The 18,994-nt window shown below is 49.9% G+C and overlaps 1 non-coding gene across 1 annotated transcript; it reads left to right on the top strand.

Annotated features, from left to right (window-relative positions):
* Positions 1–167: 167 nt before the first annotated feature.
* Positions 168–3,413, top strand: LOC149548743 (25S ribosomal RNA). The gene has a single exon (XR_016354934.1). It is a non-coding gene; the product is annotated as a 25S ribosomal RNA (ribosomal RNA).
* The last annotated feature ends 15,581 nt before the right edge of the window (positions 3,414–18,994 follow it).

The raw sequence follows: 18,994 nt of genomic DNA on the forward strand, positions 1-18,994 counted from the left end.
GTGGCACGCGGTCGGCTGAAATGAGCACAAGGTCCGTCGATCCATCGCGACGAGCGGTGGCTCGCAAAGGTTGGCGTTTGTTTGCGTCGATCGAACGATTCCTCGTGAGGAACTTTATTCTAGGCTCAGTGGCCCACCGTAGTGCAGGCATTGCTGCATCTCTACCGCGTCCCCAAGTCAGGCGTGAGTACCCACTGAGTTTAAGCATATCAATAAGCAGAGGAAAAGAAACTTACCAAGATTCCCCTAGTAATGGCGAGTGAACCGGGAAGAGCCCAGCATGAAAATCGATGGCCGCGCCTGTCGAATTGTAGTTTGTAGAAGCATCCTCAGTGACGGACCAGGCCCAAGTCCCCTGGAAGGGGGTGCCAAAGAGGGTGAGAGCCCTGTCAGGCCTGGACCCTGTCGCACCACGAGGCACTGTCGGCGAGTCGGGTTGTTTGGGAATGCAGCCCTAATCGGGTGGTAAATTCTGTCCACGGCTAAATACAGGCAAGAGATCGATAGCAAAAAAGTATCGCGAGGGAAAGATGAAAAGGACTTTGCAAAGAGAGTTAAAATGTGCTTGAAATTGCCAGGAGGGAAGCGGATGGAGGCCGGCGATGTGCCCCGGTCGGATGCGGAATGGTGTGAGTCAGTCCGCCGCTCGGTTCAGGGGACGTGCCAGCGTGGGCTGTTGCGGCAGCACAAGCGCGACCTTCTGGTCGCACAAATACTTCTGTCGTGGTGGTCGAGGAGTGAAGCACGCACCTTTATGGTGAGCTCTCGGGCACCTGTGCGCTCGTGGCGCTGGCCAGCGGGCTTTCCATCCGACCCGTCTTGAAACACGGACCAAGGAGTCTAACATGTGTATGAGTTGGCAGGTTGGGAAAACCCACGAGGTGCAAGGAAGCTGACTAGCGAGATCCCCTCTCAAGGGGTGCACCACCGGCCGACCCTGATCTTCTATGAAGGGTTCGAGTGCGAGCACACCTGTTGGGACCTGAAAGATGGTGAACTATGCCTGAGCAGGGCGAAGCCAGAGGAAACTCTGGTGGAGGCCCGCAGCGATACTGATGTGCAAATCATTCATCTGACTTGGGTATAGGGGCAAAAGACTAATCAAACCATCTAGTAGCTGGTTTCCTTCGAAGTTTCCCTCAGGATAGCTGGAGCTCACGTGCGAGTTTTATTGGGTAAAGCAAATGATTAGAGGCATCGGGGGCGTAACGCCCTCGACCTATTCTCAAACTTTAAATAGGTAAGTCTGCGCGGCTGCTCTATTGAGCCACACCACGGAATCGCGAGCTCCAAGTGGGCCATTTTTGGTAAGCACAACTGGTGATGCAGGATAAATCGAAAGCCGAGTTATGGTGCCAAATTACACGCTAACCCAGATCCCACAAAGGGTGTTGGTTGATTAAGACAGCAGGACGATGGTCATGGAAGTCATGGATGGTGCTGAAGCGCGCAACCTATACTCGGCCGTCGGGGCAAGTGCCAGGCTCCGATGAGTAGGAGGACGTGGGGGTTGTTGCGAAACCTTGGGAGTGAGCCTGGGTGGACCGGCCCCCGGTGCAGATCTTGGTGGTAGTAGCAAAAATTCAAATGAGAACTTTGAAGACTGAAGTGGGGAAAGGTTCCATGTGAACAGCACTTGGACATGGGTTAGTTGATCGTAAGAGATGGGGAAACCTTGTTTGAAGGGCGCACTTTGTGCGATCATCGAAAGGGAATCAGGTTAATATTCCCAAACTGGGACGTGGCGGCAGACGACAACGTTAGGAAATTTGGAGACGTCGGCGGGGGCCCCGGGAAGAGTTATCTTTTCTTTTTAACAGCCTGCCCACCTTGAAATTGGTTCAACCGAAGATAGGGTCCAGCGGCTAGAAGAGCACCACACATCTCGCGGTGTCTGGTGTGCCTTCGGTGGCCCTTGAAAATCTAGAGGACCGAGTACCGTTCACGCCTGGTCGTACTCATAACTGCATCAGGTCTCCAAGGTGAATAGCCTCTGGTCAATAGAACAATGTAGGTAAGCGAAGTCGGCAAAATGGATCCTTAACTTTGGGAAAAGGATTGGCTCTGAGGGCTGGGCCTAGGGGTCTACGCCTCGAACTCGTGGGCTATTGGCAGCTTGCCCAAGCTACTCCCACGGCGAGGGTAGGCCGTCGCGTGCCGATCGGGTGACAGACGCAGGACGCCCCCTTCGGAGGGCTTTCCCTAGGCGGTGAACAGTCGACTCAGAACTGGTACGGACAAGGGGAATCTGACTGTTTAATTAAAACAAAGCATTGCGATGGTCCCTGCGGATGCTGATGCAATGTGATTTGTGCCCAGTACTCTAAATGTCAAAGTGAAGAAATTCAACCAAGCGCGGGTAAATGACGGGAGTAACTATGACTCTCTTGAGGTAGGAAAATGCCTTGTCATCTAATTAGTAACGTGCATGAATGGATTAATGAGATTCCCACTGTCCCTATCTACTATCTAGTGAAACCATAGCCAAGGGAACGGGCTTGGCAGAATCAGCGGGGAAAGAAGACCCTGTTGAGCTTGACTCTAGTCCGACTTTGTGAAATGACTTGAGAGGTGTAGAATAAGTGGGAGCTTACGGGCGCAAGTGAAATACCACTACTTTTAACATTATTTTACTTATTCTGTGAGGTAGAGATGGGGCAATGCCCCTATTTTTGGCCTTAAGGTGCGTCTAGGCATGCCGATCTGGGCAGAAGACATTGTCAGGTGGGGAGTTTGGCTGGGGTGGCACATCTGTTAAAAGATAACGCAGGTGTCCTAAGATGAGCTCAACGAGAACAAAAATCTCGTGTGGAACAAAAGGGTAAAAGCTCATTTGATTTTGATTTTCAGTACGAATACAAACCGTGAAAGCGTGGCCTATCGATCCTTTAGACTTTCGAAATTTGAAGCTAGAGGTGTCAAAAAAGTTACCATAGGGATAACTGGCTTGTGGTAGCCAAGCGTTCATAGCGATGTTGCTTTTTGATCCTTCGATGTCAGCTCTTCCTATCATTGTGAAGCAGAATTCACCAAGTGTTGGATTGTTCACCCACCAATAGGGAACGTGAGCTGGGTTTAGACCGTTGTTGAAAAGCTAGTGGCGCGAAGCTACCGTGTGTCAGATTATGACTGAACGCCTCTAAGTTAGAATCCACACTAGATGTGGCGCATATCTCTCTCCGACTGCATCGCGACCCGCAGTAGGGGTGCTCTTGCACTCCCAGGGGCCCGTGTCATTGGCCATCTCCGATCGACACACTAGCCCGTTGGAGAAACCTTGGATATTAATTTCAAGCGGTCGGCGAGAAGAATCTTTTGCAGATGACTTAAATAAGCGACAGGGTATTGTAAGTGGCAGAGTGGCCTTGCTGCCACGATCCACTGAGATTCAGCCCTCTGTCGCCTCAATTCATAAAACCTTTTCCGACTCTGAGCTAGGTGGGGTTTGTAATTTGTGCGAGGGCGAGAAAATCTCCCAATTGCCAAATTCTGGGTGGGGGTGGGGTTTGCAAGGTTTTTTCTTGCGAGCTCGTAACGTAACAATCTCTCAGGTGCCAAATTCCCGACAGGTGGGGTTTGCAATTTGTGCGAGTGCGAGAAGAATCTTCCAAGTGCCAAATTTTGGGCGGGTGGGGTTTGCAATTTTTTGTGAGGGCGGGAAAACTCTCCCAGGTGCCAAATTTTGAGCGGGTGGGATTTTGTGAAAATTTCTACGAGGGCGAAGAAATCTCCCAAGTGCCAAATTCCCGGTGGGTGGGGTTTTTGCAATTTCTGTCGGGGCGGAAAAATCTCCCAAGTGCCACATTCCAGGTGGGTGGGGCTTTGTGAAAATTTCCGCGAGGGCAAAAAAATCTCGCAAGTGCCAAATTCCTGGCAGGTGCGGTTTGCAATTTCTGCCAAAGCGAAAAAATCTCTCGAGTGCCAAATTCCGGGAGGGAGGGAGGGATTTTGTAGAAATTTCTGCCAGGGCAGAAAAATCTCTCGAGTGCCAAATTTTGGGCGAGTGGGGTTTTGTGGAATATTTCCACGAGGGGGAAAAAAATCTCCCGAGTCCCAAATTCCGAGCTGGTGGGGTTTGCAATTTTCGAAAGGGCAGAAAAATCTCCCGAGTGCCGAATTCCCCCCGCGTGGGGTTTTGTGATTTCCGCAAGTGCAAAAAAGTTTTCCATGTGGGTCGGGTTTGCAATTTCTATGAGGGTGGAAAAATCTTCCAAGTCCAAATTTCAGGCAGGTGGGGTTTCATAATTTCCAAGTGCCAAATTTTGAGTGGGTGGGGTTTGTAAATTCCGCGAGGGCGGAAAAAACTTCCAAGTCCAAATTTCGAGCGAGTGGGGTTTGTAAATTTTCATGAGGGCAAAAAAATCTTCCGACTGCAAATTGCAGGCGGGTCCCCGAGTTTTGTAATTTTCGCGAGGGCAGACGACTCATGTACGTGATCCAAAACTGGTCAACTTATTTTTTTGGTTAACGCCCAAAGTTTTGAACTCAAATCGAGTTGGCTACCCCGACTCGAATCGCCTCCGAATTTTTTGCACAACCCATGTCACCGTGCTCGACTTGATTCTAAGTGCCTCGAGTCATGTACGTGGTCCAAAAGAGGTCAACCTTTTTTTTTTTGGAGGTTAATGCCCAAAGTTTTCAACTCGAACCGTGTCGGCAACCCTGACACAAATCGCCCCAATTACACGAACCCCGACTCGAATCGCGTCGAGCCTTAACCGCCTCCAATTTTTTTGCACGACTCATGTCACCGTGCTCGACATGATTCTAAGTGCACTGAGTCATGTGCATGATCCAAAGGCGGTCAACTTTTTTTTTGCGTTAATGCCCAAAGTTTTCAACCCAAATTATGTCGGCAACCCCGACTCGTATCGCCTCGAGCCTTAACCGCCTCCAGTTTTTTTGCAGGACTCATGTCACCGTGCTCAACTTGGTGCCCTGAGTCATGTACATGATCCAAAAGTAGTTACCTTCTTCCTTCTTTGGTTAACACCCAAAGATTTCAACCCGAATCGTGTCAGCAACCCCAACTCAAATCGCCTCGAGCCTTAATCGCCTGCAATTTTTTTGAACCACTCATGTCACCATGCTTTACTTGATTCTATGCGCCCCAAGTCACGTACGTGATCCAAAAGTGATTAACTCTTTTTTTGGCTAACAGCCAAAGTTTTTGAATCGACTCAGCTACCCCAACTCAAATTTCCTCGAGCCTTAATCGCCTCCATTTTTTTTTCGCTCGACTCATGTAATCGCACTTGCCTTGATTCTGAGTGGCCCGAGTCACTTACGTGATCCAAAACTGGGTAACTTTTTCTTTTTTCTTTTTTTTGTCAAGTCCCAAAGTTTTGAACTTGAATAGAGTCGAATGCCCCGACTTGAGTCATCTCCAAATTTTTTGCACGACTCATGTCACTGTGCTTGACTTGATTCTAAGTGCCCCAAGCCGTGTACATGATCCAAAAGCGGTTAACTTTTTCTTTTTGGTTAACGTCCAAAGTTTTCAACCCGACCTGCCTCGGCAACCTCGACTCGAAGCACCTCGAGCCTTAATGGCCTCTAATTTTTTTGCACGACTCATGCCACCGTCGACTTTTCGCTCGAATCATGTCACCCAGGGCACCTCGATGCTACGTGACCCGAGCCCTATGCGCGATCCAAAACCGGGTAACATTTTTTTTGAACTCCCAAAATTTCATTCTTTTTTGCCTTACGAGGCCTATCATGATCTCTTTTTATAAAGAAAATTCTCAAATCAGATCGTTTCGGCTACCCTACCTCGAATCTAGCTAGCTAGGCATAACGCCTCGAGTCAGCTCGGCAATACGTGAACTGAAACTTGTGCGTGATCCAAAAGTGGGTAACTTGTTTTTTTTTTCTTTTGTAATGCCCAAAATTTAGCGCTTTTCGCTGTACAGGGCCTCCCATGATTTTTTTTGTTTTTTTTTTTTCCCCTCGTCGACCCACCCTGGCAACCCAGTCGGCTCGCCCGAGGCTGGGGCGACAGAGATGGGTTGACCTAGTTGGGTGACCCAAGTTGGGTCGACCCAGGCGTGCGATCCTGGCTGGGGACAGCAAGTCGATTCTATAAGTTTGCTTGCATATTTTGCTAGCCAGGTCGGCTCACCAAGTCATCTAACCATGTGGTCTTTCCCAAATCAAGAATTGACTCTTTAAGTCCACTCACAGCTCGTCAAGCCAGCTCACCAAGATGACTTACCGTCTCGCCTCACCAGGTTGCCCCACCAGGTCACCTCTTCTTTAAGACCGCTCACCATGTCGGCTCCCCAAGTCACCTCACCGAGTCGACTATTCAGGTTGCCTCACCAAGTCGACCCCTTAAGTTCGCTCACCAAGTCAGCTCCCTAAGTCAGCTCACCAAGTCGAATCACCTAGTCATTTTACCACCTTACCCCAGCAGGTGTGCTTGCCAAGTCACCCCGCTGAGTTGCTTCTCTGAGCCCACTCACCATGTCAGCTCACCAAGTTGGTTGTTCAAGTACGTTGCCAAGTCAACTCTTTAAGTTTTCTCACCAGGTCAGCCCACCCAAGTCACATCTTTAAGTTTGTTCGCTAGGTCGGCCCGCCCAAGTCGCATCAGTGGGCTAACTCATCAAGTCACCTCATGAAGTTGACTCTTTAAGTGCGCTCACCAAGTCAGCTCACCAAGTTGACTCACCATCTCGCCTCGATAAGTTGGCTTGCCGAGTTACCCCACCAAGTCATCGCCTCTTTAAGCCCGCTCACCATGTCAGCTCATCAGGTCGGCTCACCAAGTCGACTAATCAATTAGGCCCACCAAGTCTCCTCAAGGATAGCTCCTCACCATGAGTCGCCTCACCATGTTGACTCAATGAGTCACCTCACCATGTTGACTCTTTGAGCCCGCTCGCCAGGTCGCCTCACCAAGTCGACTCGAGCATGTTGCCAAGTCGACTCTTTAAGTTTTCTCGCCAGGTCGACTCGCCAAGTCAGCTCACCATGTCATCTCAATGAACCAACTCGCCGAGTCGCCACACCACATCGGCTCTCTAATACAACTCGCCAAGTCGCCCTGCCAACTTTCCCTGTTAGGCCCACTCACCACATTGCCCCGTTAGGCCCACTCTCACCAAGTGGACTCTTTAAGTCTGCTCATAAAGTCAAGCCACCAAGTACTCTCACCAAGTCGACTCTTTAAGTCCTTTCATCGAGTCACCCCACCAAGTACTCTCACCAAGTCAACTCTTTAGGTCCGTTCATAGAGTCACCCCACCAAGTCGACCCTACAAGTGCGTTCATCAAGTCACCCCACCAAGTCAACTCTTTAAGTTCATTCATCAAGTCACCCCGCCAGGTCAACCCAAAAATTACTCTCACCAAGTCGACTCTTTAAGTTCATTCATCGAGTCACCCCACCAGGTCGGCCCACCAAGTGGACTCTTTAAGTTTGTTCATGAAGTCACTCTGCCAAGTCGGCCCACCAGGTCAACTATTTAAGTTCGTTCATCAACTCACCCCTCCAGGTCAGCCCACCAACTACTCTCACCAAGTCGACTCTTTAAGTTTGCTCACCAAGTCACCCTGCCAGGTCGGCCCACCAAGTACTCTCACAAGGTCGACTCTTTAGGTTTGTTCATCAGGTCACCCCACCAAGTACTCTCACAAAGTTGACTCTTTAGGTTCGTTCATCAATTCACCTCGCTAGCTCGGCCCAACAAGTTCTCTCACCAGGTCGACTCTTTAAGTTCATTCATCAAGTCACCCCGCCAGTTCGGCCCACCAAGTACTCTCACAAAGTCGACTCTCTAAGTTCGTTCATCAAGTCAACCTGTCAGGTCAGCCCACCAAGTACTCTCACCAAGTCACCACGCTAGTTTGACCCACCAAGTCAACTCTTTAAGTTCATTCATCAAGTCACCCAGCCAAGTCGGCCCACCAAGTTGACTCTTTAAGTCCGTTCATCAAGTCACGTGACCAGGTCAGCCCACCGAGTACTCTCACCAAGTCGACTCTTTAAGTTTTTTCATCAAGTCACCCGGCCAGGTCGGCCCACCAAGTCACCAAGTACTCTCACCAAGTCGACTCTCTAAGTCCGTTCATCAAGTCACCCAGCCAGGTCGGCCCACCAAGTCAAATCTTTAAGTTCGTTCATCAAGTCACCCCACCAAGTACTCTAACCAAGTTGATTCTTCAAGTGCATTCATCAAGTCACCTAACCAACTACTCTCACCAAGTCGACTCTTTAACTATGTTCATCAAGTCACCCCACCAAGCACTCTCACCACGTCAACTCTTTAGTTTCATTCATAAAGTCACCCCACCAAATCGACCCTTCAAGTGCATTCATCAAGTCATCCCACCAAGTACTCTCACCAATTCAACTCTTTAAGTCTTTTCATCAAGTCACCACACCAAGTACTCTCACCAAGTCAACTCTTTAGGACTATTCATCAAGTCACCTCGCCAAGTCGACCCTTGAAGTCCGTTTATCAAGTCACCCCACCAAGTACTCCCACCAAGTCGACTCTTTAAGTCAGTTCACGAAGTCACCCAACCAGGTCAGCCCACCAAGGACTCTCACCAAGTCGACTCTCTAAGTCTGTTCATCAGGTCACCCCACCGAGTACTCTCACCAAGTCAACTCTTTAGGTCCGTTCATCAAGTCACCCTGCAAAGTCGACCCTCTAAGTTCGTTCATCAAGTCACCCGACAAAGTCGACTCTTTAAGTCCTTTCATCAAGTCACCCCGCCAAGCTGACTCTTTAAGTCCGTTCATCAAGTGACCAGAACAACTACTCTCACCAAGTCGACTCTATAAATCCGTTCATCAAGTCGGCCCACCAAGTACTCCCACCAAGTCGACTCTTTAAGTCCGTTCATTAGTTCACCCTGCCAAGTACTCTCACAAAGTCAACTCTTTAGGTCCGTTCATCAAGTCACCCCGCCAAGTCGACCCTTTAAGTCCGTTCATCAAGTCACCCTGCCCAGTTGCTTCTCTAAGCCCACTCACCATGTCAGCTCACCAAGTCGATTGTTCAAGTATTTTGCCAAGTCAACTCTTTAAGTACGCTCACCAGGTCAGCCCGCCCAAGTCGCCTCTTTAAGTTCGTTCACCAGGTCAACCCGCTCAAGTCGCATCAGCGGGCTAACTCGTCGAGTCACCTCACGAAGTTGACTCTTTAAGTGTGCTCACCAAGTTAGCTCACCAAGTCGACTCACCATCTTGCCTCGATAAGTTGGCTTGCCAAGTTACCCCACCAAGTCGTCGCCTCTTTAAGCCCGCTCACCGTGTCAGCTCGTTAGGTCGGCTCACCAAGTCGACTAATCAAGTAGGCCCACCAAGTCGCCTCAAGGATAGCTCCACACCATGAGTCGCCTCACCATGTTGACTCAATGAGTCACCTCACCATGTTGACTCTTTGAGCCTGCTCGCCAGGTTGCCTCACAAAGTTGACTCGAGTACGTTGCCAAGTCGAATCTTTAAGTTCGCTCACCAGGTCGACTCGTCAAGTCATCTCAACAAACCAACTCACCGAGTCACCTCACAATGTCGGCTCTCTAATACCACTTGCCAAGTCGCCCCGCCAACTCGCTCCGTTAGGCCCACTCACCACATCGCCCCATTAGGCCCACTCTCACCAAGTGGACTCTTTAATTCTGCTCATAAAGTTGAGCCACCAAGTACTCTCACCAAGTCGACTCTTTAAGTCCTTTCATCGAGTCACCCCACCAAGTACTCTCACCAAGTCAACTCTTTAGGTCTGTTCATAGAGTCACCCCACCAAGTCGACCCTTCAAGTGCGTTCATCAAGTCACCCCACCAAGTTGACTCTTTAAGTTCATTCATCAAGTCACCCCGCCAGGTTAGCCCACAAATTACTCTCACCAAGTTGACTCTATAAGTTTGTTCATCGAGTCACCCTGCCAGGTCGGCCCACCAAGTGGACTCTTTAAGTTCGTTCATGAAGTCACTCTGCCAAGTTGGCCCACCAAGTCGACTCTTTAAGTTCGTTCATCAAGTCACCCCGCCAAGTCAGCCCACCAACTACTCTCACCAAGTCGACTCTTTAAGTTTGCTCACCAAGTCACCCCGCCAGGTCGGCCCACCAAGTACTCTCACCAGGTCGACTCTTTAGGTTTGTTCATCAGGTCACCCCACTGAGTACTCTCACCAAGTCGACTCTTTAAGTTCGTTCATCAAGTCGCCCCACCAGGTCGGCCCACCAAGTACTCTCACCAAGTCGACCCTTTAAGTTCGGTCATTAACTCACCCCGCCAGGTCGGCCCACCAAGTACTCTCACAAAGTTGACTCTTTAGGTTTGTTCATCAATTCACCCTGCCAGCTCGGCCCACCAAGTTCTCTCACCAGGTAGACTCTTTAAGTTCATTCATCAAGTCTCCATGCCAGTTTGACCCACCAAGTACTCTCACAAAGTCGACTCTCTAAGTTCGTTCATCAAGTCACCCTGCCAGGTCAGCCCACCAAGTACTCTCACCAAGTCACCCTGCTAGTTCGACCCACCAAGTTGACTCTTTAAGTTCATTCATCAAGTCACCTGGCCAAGTCGTCCCACCAAGTCGACTCTTTAAGTCCGTTCATCAAGTCACGTGACCAGGTGAGCCCACCGAGTACTCTCACCAAGTTGACTCTCTAAGTCCGTTCATCAAGTCACCCAGCCAGGTCGGCCCACCAAGTCAAATCTTTAAGTCCATTCATCAAGTCACCCCACCAAGTACTCTAACCAAGTTGATTCTTCAAGTGCGTTCATCAAGTCACCCGTCCAACTACTCTCACCAAGTCGACTCTTTAACTATGTTCATCAAGTCACCCCACCAAGCACTCTCACCACGTCAACTCTTTAGGTCCGTTCATAAAGTCACCCCACCAAGTCGACCCTTCAAGTGCGTCAATCAAGTCACCCTACCAAGTACTCTCACCAATTTTATTCTTTAAGTCTTTTCATCAAGTCACCACACCAGGTACTCTCACCAAGTCAACTCTTTAGGACCATTCATCGAGTCACCTCGCCAAGTCAATCCTTGAAGTCCGTTCATCAAGTCACCCCACCAAGTCGACTCTTTAAGTCAGTTCACGAAGTCACCCAACCAGGCCGGCCCACCAAGGACTCTCACCTAGTCGACTCTCTAAGTTTGTTCATCAGGTCACCCCACCGAGTACTCTCACCAAGTCAACTCTTTAGGTCCATTCATCAAGTCACCCCGCAAAGTTGACCCTCTAAGTTCGTTCATCGAGTCACCCGACCAAGTTGACTCTTTAAGTCCTTTCATCAAGTCACCCTGCCAAGCTGACTCTTTAAGTCTGTTCATCAAGTCACCAGAACAACTACTCTCACCAAGTTGACTCTATAAGTCCGTTCATCAAGTTGGCCCACCAAGTACTCCCACCAAGTCGACTCTTTAAGTCCGTTCATTAGTTCACCCTGCCAAGTACTCTCACCAAGTCAACTCTTTAGGTCCGGTCATCAAGTCACCCCACCAAGTCGACCCTTTAAGTCTGTTCATCAAGTCGCCACACCTAGTTGCTTCTCTAAGCCCACTCACCATGTCAGCTCACCAAGTCGGTTGTTCAAGTATGTTGCCAAGTCAACTCTTTAAGTTCGCTCACCAGGTAAGCCCGCCCAAGTCGCCTCTTTAAGTTCGTTCGCCAGGTCAGCCCGCCCAAGTCGCATCAGTGGGCTAACTCACCGAGTCAACTCAAAAAGTTGACTCTTTAAGTGCGCTCACCAAGTTAGCTCACCAAGTCGACTCACCATCTCGCCTCGATAAGTTGACTTGCCGAGTTACCCCACCAAGTTGTCACCTCTTTAAGCTCGCTCACCATGTCAGCTTGTCAGGTCGGCTCACCAAGTCGACTAATCAAGTAGGCCCACCAAGTCGCCTCAAGGATATCTCCTCACCATGAGTCGCCTCACCATGTTGACTCAATGAGTCACCTCACCATGTTGACTCTTTGAGCCCGCTCGCCAGGTCGCCTCACCAAGTCAAATCGAGTACGTTGCCAAGTCGACTCTTTAAGTTCGCTCGCCTGGTTGACTCACCAAGTCAGCTCACCATGTCATCTCAACGAACCAAATCGCCGAGTCGCCATTCCACGTCAGCTCTCTAATACCACTCGCCAAGTCACCCTGCCAACTCGCCCCATTAGGGCCACTCACCACATCGCCCCGTTAGGCCCACTCTCACCAAGTGGACTCTTTAAGTCTGCTCATAAAGTCGAGCCACCAAGTACTCTCACCAAGTCGACTCTTTAAGTCCTTTCATCGAGTCACCCCACCAAGTACTCTCACCAAGTCAACTCTTTAGGTCCGTTCATAGAGTCACCCCACCGAGTCGACCCTTCAAGTGCGTTCATTAAGTCAACCCACCAAGTTGACTCTTTAAGTTCATTCATCAAGTCACCCTGCCAGGTCAGCCCACAAATTACTCTCAACAAGTCGACTCTTTAAGTTCGTTCATCGAGTCACCCTGCCAGGTCAGCCCACCAAGTGGACTCTTTAAGTTCATTCATGAAGTCACTCTGCCAAGTCGGCCCACCGGTCGACTCTTTAAGTTCGTTCATCAAGTCACCCCGCCAGGTCAGCCCACCAACTACTCTCACCAAGTCGACTCTTTAAGTTTGCTCACCATGTCACCCCGCCAGGTCGGCCCACCAAGTACTCTCACCAAGTCGACTCTTTAGGTTTGTTCATTAGGTCACCCCACCGAGTACTCTCAAGAAGTTGACTCTTTAAGTTCATTCATCAAGTCGCCCCGCCAGGTCGGCCCACCAAGTACTCTCACCAAGTCGACCCTTTAAGTTCGATCATCAACTCACCCCGCTAGGTCGGCCCACCAAGTACTCTCACAAAGTCGACTCTTTAGGTTCATTCATCAATTCACCCCACCAGCTCGGCCCACCAAGTTCTCTCACCAAGTCGACTCTTTAAGTTCGTTCATCAAGTCACCCCGCCAGTTCGACCCACCATGTACTCTCACAAAGTTGACTCTCTAAGTTCATTCATCAAGTCACCCTGCCAGGTCAACCCACCAAGTACTCTAACCAAGTCACCATGCTAGTTCGACCCACCAAGTCGACTCTTTAAGTTCGTTCATCAAGTCACCCCACCAAGTCAGCCCACCAAGTCGACTCTTTAAGTAAGTTCATCAAGTCACGTGACCAGGTGAGCCCACGGAGTACTCTCACCAAGTCGACTCTCTAAGTTCGTTCATCAAGTCACCCGGACAGGTCGGCCCACCAAGTCAAATCTTTAAGTCCGTTCATCAAGTCACCCTACCAAGTACTCTAACCAAGTCGATTCTTCAAGTGCGTTCATCAAGTCACCCGACCAACTACTCTCACCAAGTTGACTCTTTAACTATGTTCATCAAGTCACCCCACCAAGCACTCTCACCACGTCAACTCTTTAGGTCCGTTCATAAAGTCACCCCACCAAGTCGACCCTTCAAGTGCGTTCATCAAGTCACCCCACCAAGTACTCTCACCAATTTGACTCTTTAAGTCTTTTCATCAAGTCACCACACCAAGTACTCTCACCAAGTCAACTCTTTAGGACCGTTCATCAAGTCACCTCGCCAAGTCAACCCTTGAAGTCCGTTCATCAAGTCACCCCACCAAGTCGACTCTTTAAGTCAGTTCACAAAGTCACCCAACCAGGTCGGCCCACCAAGGACTCTCACCAAGTCAACTCTCTAAGTCTGTTCATCAGGTCACCCCACCAAGTACTCTCACCAAGTCAACTCTTTAGGTCCGTTCATCAAGTCACCTCGCAAAGTCGACCCTCTAAGTTCATTCATCGAGTCACCCAACCAAGTCGACTCTTTAAGTCCTTTCATCAAGTCACCCCACCAAGCCGACTCTTTAAGTCCGTTCATCAAGTCACCAGAACAACTACTCTCACCAAGTTGACTCTATAAGTCTGTTCATCAAGTCGTCCCACCAAGTACTCCCACCAAGTCAACTCTTTAAGTCCGTTCATCAGTTCACCCCGCCAAGTACTCTCACCAAGTCAACTCTTTAGGTCCGTTCATCAAGTCACCCCACCAAGTCGACCCTTTAAGTCCGTTCATCAAGTCGCCCCACCCAGTTGCTTCTCTAAGCCCACTCACCATGTCAGCTCACCAAGTCGGTTGTTCAAGTACGTTGCCAAGTCAACTCTTTAAGTTCACTCACCAGATCAGCCTGCCCAGGTCGCCTCCTTAAGTTCGTTTGCCAGGTCGGCCCGCCCAAGTCGCATCAGCGGGCTAACTCACCGAGTCACCTCACGAAGTTGACTCTTTAAGTGCGCTCACCAAGTCAGCTCACCAAGTTGACTCACCATCTCGCCTCGATAAGTTGGCTTGCCGAGTTACCCCACCAAGTCGTCGCCTCTTTAAGCCCGCTCACCGTGTCAGCTCGTCAGGTCGGCTCACCAAGTCGACTAATCAAGTAGGCCCACCAAGTTGCCTCAAGGATAGCTCCTCACCATGAGTCACCTCACCATTTTGACTCAATGAGTCACCTCACCATGTTGACTCTTTGAGCCCGCTCGCCAGGTCGCCTCACCAAGTCGACTCGAGTACGTTGCCAAGTTGACTCTTTAAGTTCGCTCGCCAAGTCGACTCGCCAAGTCAGCTCACCATGTCATCTCAACGAACCAACTCGCCGAGTTGCCTCACCACATCGGCTCTCTAATACCACTCATCAAGTCACCCCGCCAACTCGCCCCGTTAGGCCCACTCACCACATCGCCCCGTTAGGTCCACTCTCACCAAGTGGACTCTTTAAGTCTACTCATAAAGTAAAGCCACCAAGTACTCTCACCAAGTCGACTCTTTAAGTCCTTTCATCGAGTCACCCCACCAAGTACTCTCACCAAGTCAACTCTTTAGGTCCATTCATAGAGTCACCCCACCAAGTCGACCCTTCAAGTGCGTTCATCAAGTCACCCCACCAAGTCGACTCTTAAAGTTCATTCATCAAGTCACCCCGCCAGGTCAGCCCACAAATTACTCTAACCAAGTCGACTCTTTAAGTTCGTTCATCGAGTCACCCCGCCAGGTCGGCCCACCAAGTGGACTCTTTAAGTTCGTTCATGAAGTCACTCTGCCAAGTCGGCCCACCAGGTCGACTCTTTAATTTTTTTCATCAAGTCACCCCACCAGGTCAGCCCACCAACTACTCTCACCAAGTCGACTCTTTAAGTTTGCTCACCAAGTCACCCCGCTAGTTTGGCCCACCAAGTACTCTCACCAGGTCGACTCTTTAGGTTTGTTCATCAGGTCACCCCACCGAGTACTCTCACCAAGTCGACTCTTTAAGTTCGTTCATTAAGTCACCCCGCCAGGTCAGCCCACCAAGTACTCTCACCAAGTCGACCCTTTAAGTTCGGTCATCAACTCACCCCACCAGGTCAGCCCACCAAGTACTCTCACAAAGTCAACTCTTTAGTTTCGTTCATCAATTCACCCCGCCAGCTCGGTCCACCCAGTTCTCTCACCAGGTCGACTCTTTAAGTTCGTTAATCAAGTCACCCCGCCAGTTCGACCCACCAAGTACTCTCACAAAGTTGACTCTCTAAGTTCGTTCATCAAGTCACCCTGCCAGGTCAGCCCACCAAGTACTCTCACCAAGTCACCACGCTAGTTCGACCCACCAAGTCGACTCTTTAAGTTCGTTCATCAAATCACCCGGCCAAGTCAGCCCACCAAGTTGACTCTTTAGGTCCGTTCATCAAGTCACGTGACTAGGTCAGCCCACCGAGTACTCTCACCAAGTCGACTCTTTAAGTTTGTTCATCAAGTCACTCAGCCAGGTCGGCCCACCAAGTCACCAAGTACTCTCACCAAGTGGACTCTCTAATTCCGTTCATCAAGTCACCCCGTCAGGTCGGCCCACCAAGTTGACTCTTTAAGTCCGTTCATCAAGTCACATGACCAGGTCAGCCCACCGAGTACTCTCACCAAGTCGACTCTTTATGTTTGTTCATCAAGTCACCTGGCCAGGTCGGCCCACCAAGTCACCAAGAACTCTCACCAAGTCGACTCTCTAAGTCCGTTCATCAAGTCACCCCGCCAGGTCGGCCCACCAAGTTGAATCTTTAAGTCCGTTCATCAAGTCACCCCACCAAGTACTCTAACCAAGTCGATTCTTCAAGTACGTTCATCAAGTCACCCGACCAACTACTCTCACCAAGTCGACTCTTTAACTATGTTCATCAAGTCACCCGACCAAGCACTCTCACCACGTCAATTCTTTAGGTCCGTTCATAAAGTCACCCCACCAAGTCGACCCTTCAAGTGCGTTCATCAAGTCACCCCACCAAGTACTCTCACCAATTCGACTCTTTAATTCCTTTCATCAAGTCACCACACCAAGTACTCTCACCAAGTCAACTCTTTAGGACGGTTCATCAAGTCACCTCGCCAAGTTGACCCTTGAAGTCCGTACATCAAGTCACCCCACCAAGTTGACTCTTTAAATCAGTTCACGAAGTCACCCAACCAGGTCGGCCCACCAAGGACTCTCACCAAGTTGACTCTCTAAGTCTGTTCATCAGGTCACCCCACCGAGTACTCTCACCATATCAACTCTTTAGGTCCGTTCATCAAGTCACCCTGCAAAGTTGACCCTCTAACTTCGTTCATCGAGTCACCCAACCAAGTCGACTCTTTAAGTCCTTTCATCAAGTCACCCTGCCAAGGCGACTCTTTAAGTCCATTCATCAAGTCACCAGAACAACTACTCTCACCAATTTGACTCTATAAGTCCGTTCATCATGTTGGCCCACCAAGTACTCCCACCAAGTCAACTCTTTAAGTCCGTTCATCAGTTCACCCCACCAAGTACTCTCACCAAGTCAACTCTTTAGGTCCATTCATCAGGTCACCCTGCCAAGTCGACCCTTTAATTCTGTTCATCAAGTTGCCCCACCCAGTTTCCTCTCTAAGCCCACTCACCATTTCAGCTCACCAAGTCGGTTGTTCAAGTACGTTGCCAAGTCAACTCTTTAAGTTCGCTCACCAGGTCAGCCCGCCCAAGTCGCCTCTTTAAGTTCGTTCACCAAGTCGGCCTGCCCAAGTCGTATCAGCGGGCTAACTCGCCGAGTCACCTCACGAAGTTGACTCTTTAAGGGCGCTCACCAAGTCAGCTCACCAAGTCGAATCACCATCTCGCCTCGATAAGTTGGCTTGCCGAGTTACCCCACCAAGTTGTCGCCTCTTTAAGCCCGCTCACCATGTCAGCTCGTCAGGTCGAGTCACCAAGTCGACTAATCAAGTAGGCCCACCAAGTCGCCTCAAGGATAGCTCCTCACCATGAGTCACCTCACCATGTTGACTCAATGAGTCACCTCACCATGTTGACTCTTTGAGATTGCTTGCCAGGTCGCCTCACCAAGTTGACTGGAGTACGTTGCCAAGTCGACTCTTTAAGTTCGCTCGCCAGGTTGACTCGCCAAGTCAGCTCACCATGTCATCTCAACGAACCAACTCGCCGAGTTGCCTCACCACGTCGGCTCTCTAATACCACTCGCGAAGTCGCCCCACCAACTCGCCCTATTAGGCCCACTCACCACATCGCCCCGTTAGGCCCACTCTCACCAAGTGGACTCTTTAAGTCTGCTCATAAAGTCGAGCCACCAAGTACTCTCACCAAGTCGACTCTTTAAGTCCTTTCATCGAGTCACCCCACCAAGTTTTCACCAAGTCAACTCTTTAGGTCTGTTCATAGAGTCACCCCACCAAGCCGACCCTTCAAGTGCGTTCATCAAGTCACCCCACCAAGTTGACTCTTTAAGTTCATTCATCAAGTCACCCCGCAATGTCAGCCCACAAATTACTCTCACCAAGTCGACTCTTTAAGTTCGTTAATCGAGTCACCCCGCCAGGTCGGCCCACCAAGTGGACTCTTTAAGTTCGTTCATGAAGTCACTCTACCAAGTGGACTCTTTAAGTTCGTTCATCAAGTCACCCCGCCAGGTCAGCCCACCAACTACTCTCACCAAGTTGACTCTTTAAGTTTGCTCACCAAGTCACCCTGCCAGGTTGGCCCACCAAGTACTATCACCAAGTCAACTCTTTAGGTCTGTTCATCGAAACACCCAACCGAGTACTCTCACCAAGTCAACTCTTTAAGTTCGTTCATCAAGTCGCCCCGCCAGGTCGGCCCACCAAGTACTCTCACCAAGTTGACCCTTTAAGTTCGGTCATCAACTCACCCTGCCAGGTCGGCCCACCAAGTACTCTCACAAAGTTGACTCTTTAGGTTCGTTCATCAATTCACCCCGCCAGCTCGGCCCACCAAGTTCTCTCACTAGGTCGACTCTTTAAGTTCGTTCATCAAGTCACCCTGCCAGTTCGACCCACCAAGTACTCTCACAAAGTCGACTCTCTAAATTTGTTCATCAAGTCACCCTGCCAGGTCAGCCCACCAAGTACTCTCACCAAGTCACCATGCTAGTTCGACCCACCAAGTCGACTCTTTAAGTTCGTTCATCAAGTCACCCGGCCAAGTTGGCCCACCAAGTCGACTCTTTAAGTCCATTCATCAAGTCACGTGACCAGGTCAGCCCACCGAGTACTCTCACCAAGTCGACTCTTTAATTTTTTTCATCAAGTCACCCAGCCAGGTCGGCCCACCAAGTCACCAAGTACTCTCACCAAGTCGAGTCTCTAAGTCCGTTCATCAACTCACCCTGCCAGGTCGGCCCACCAAGTCGAATCTTTAAGTCCGTTCATCAAGTCACCCCACCAAGTACTCTAACAAAGTCAATTCTTCAAGTGCGTTCATCAAGTCACCTGACAAACTACTCTCACCAAGTCGACTCTTTAACTATGTTCATCAAGTCACCCCACCAAGCACTCTCACCACGTCAACTCTTTAGGTCCATTCATAAAGTCACCCCACCAAGTCGACCCTTCAAGTGCGTTCATCAAGTCACCCCACCAAGTACTCTCACCAATTCGACTCTTTAAGTCTTTTCATCAAGTCACCACAGCAAGTACTCTCACCAAGTC

Source organism: Cupressus sempervirens, chromosome 7, assembly GCF_028749045.1.
Source record: "Cupressus sempervirens isolate cs-2001-9-10 chromosome 7, ASM2874904v1, whole genome shotgun sequence".
In the NCBI taxonomy this organism is placed as follows: domain Eukaryota; kingdom Viridiplantae; phylum Streptophyta; class Pinopsida; order Cupressales; family Cupressaceae; genus Cupressus; species Cupressus sempervirens.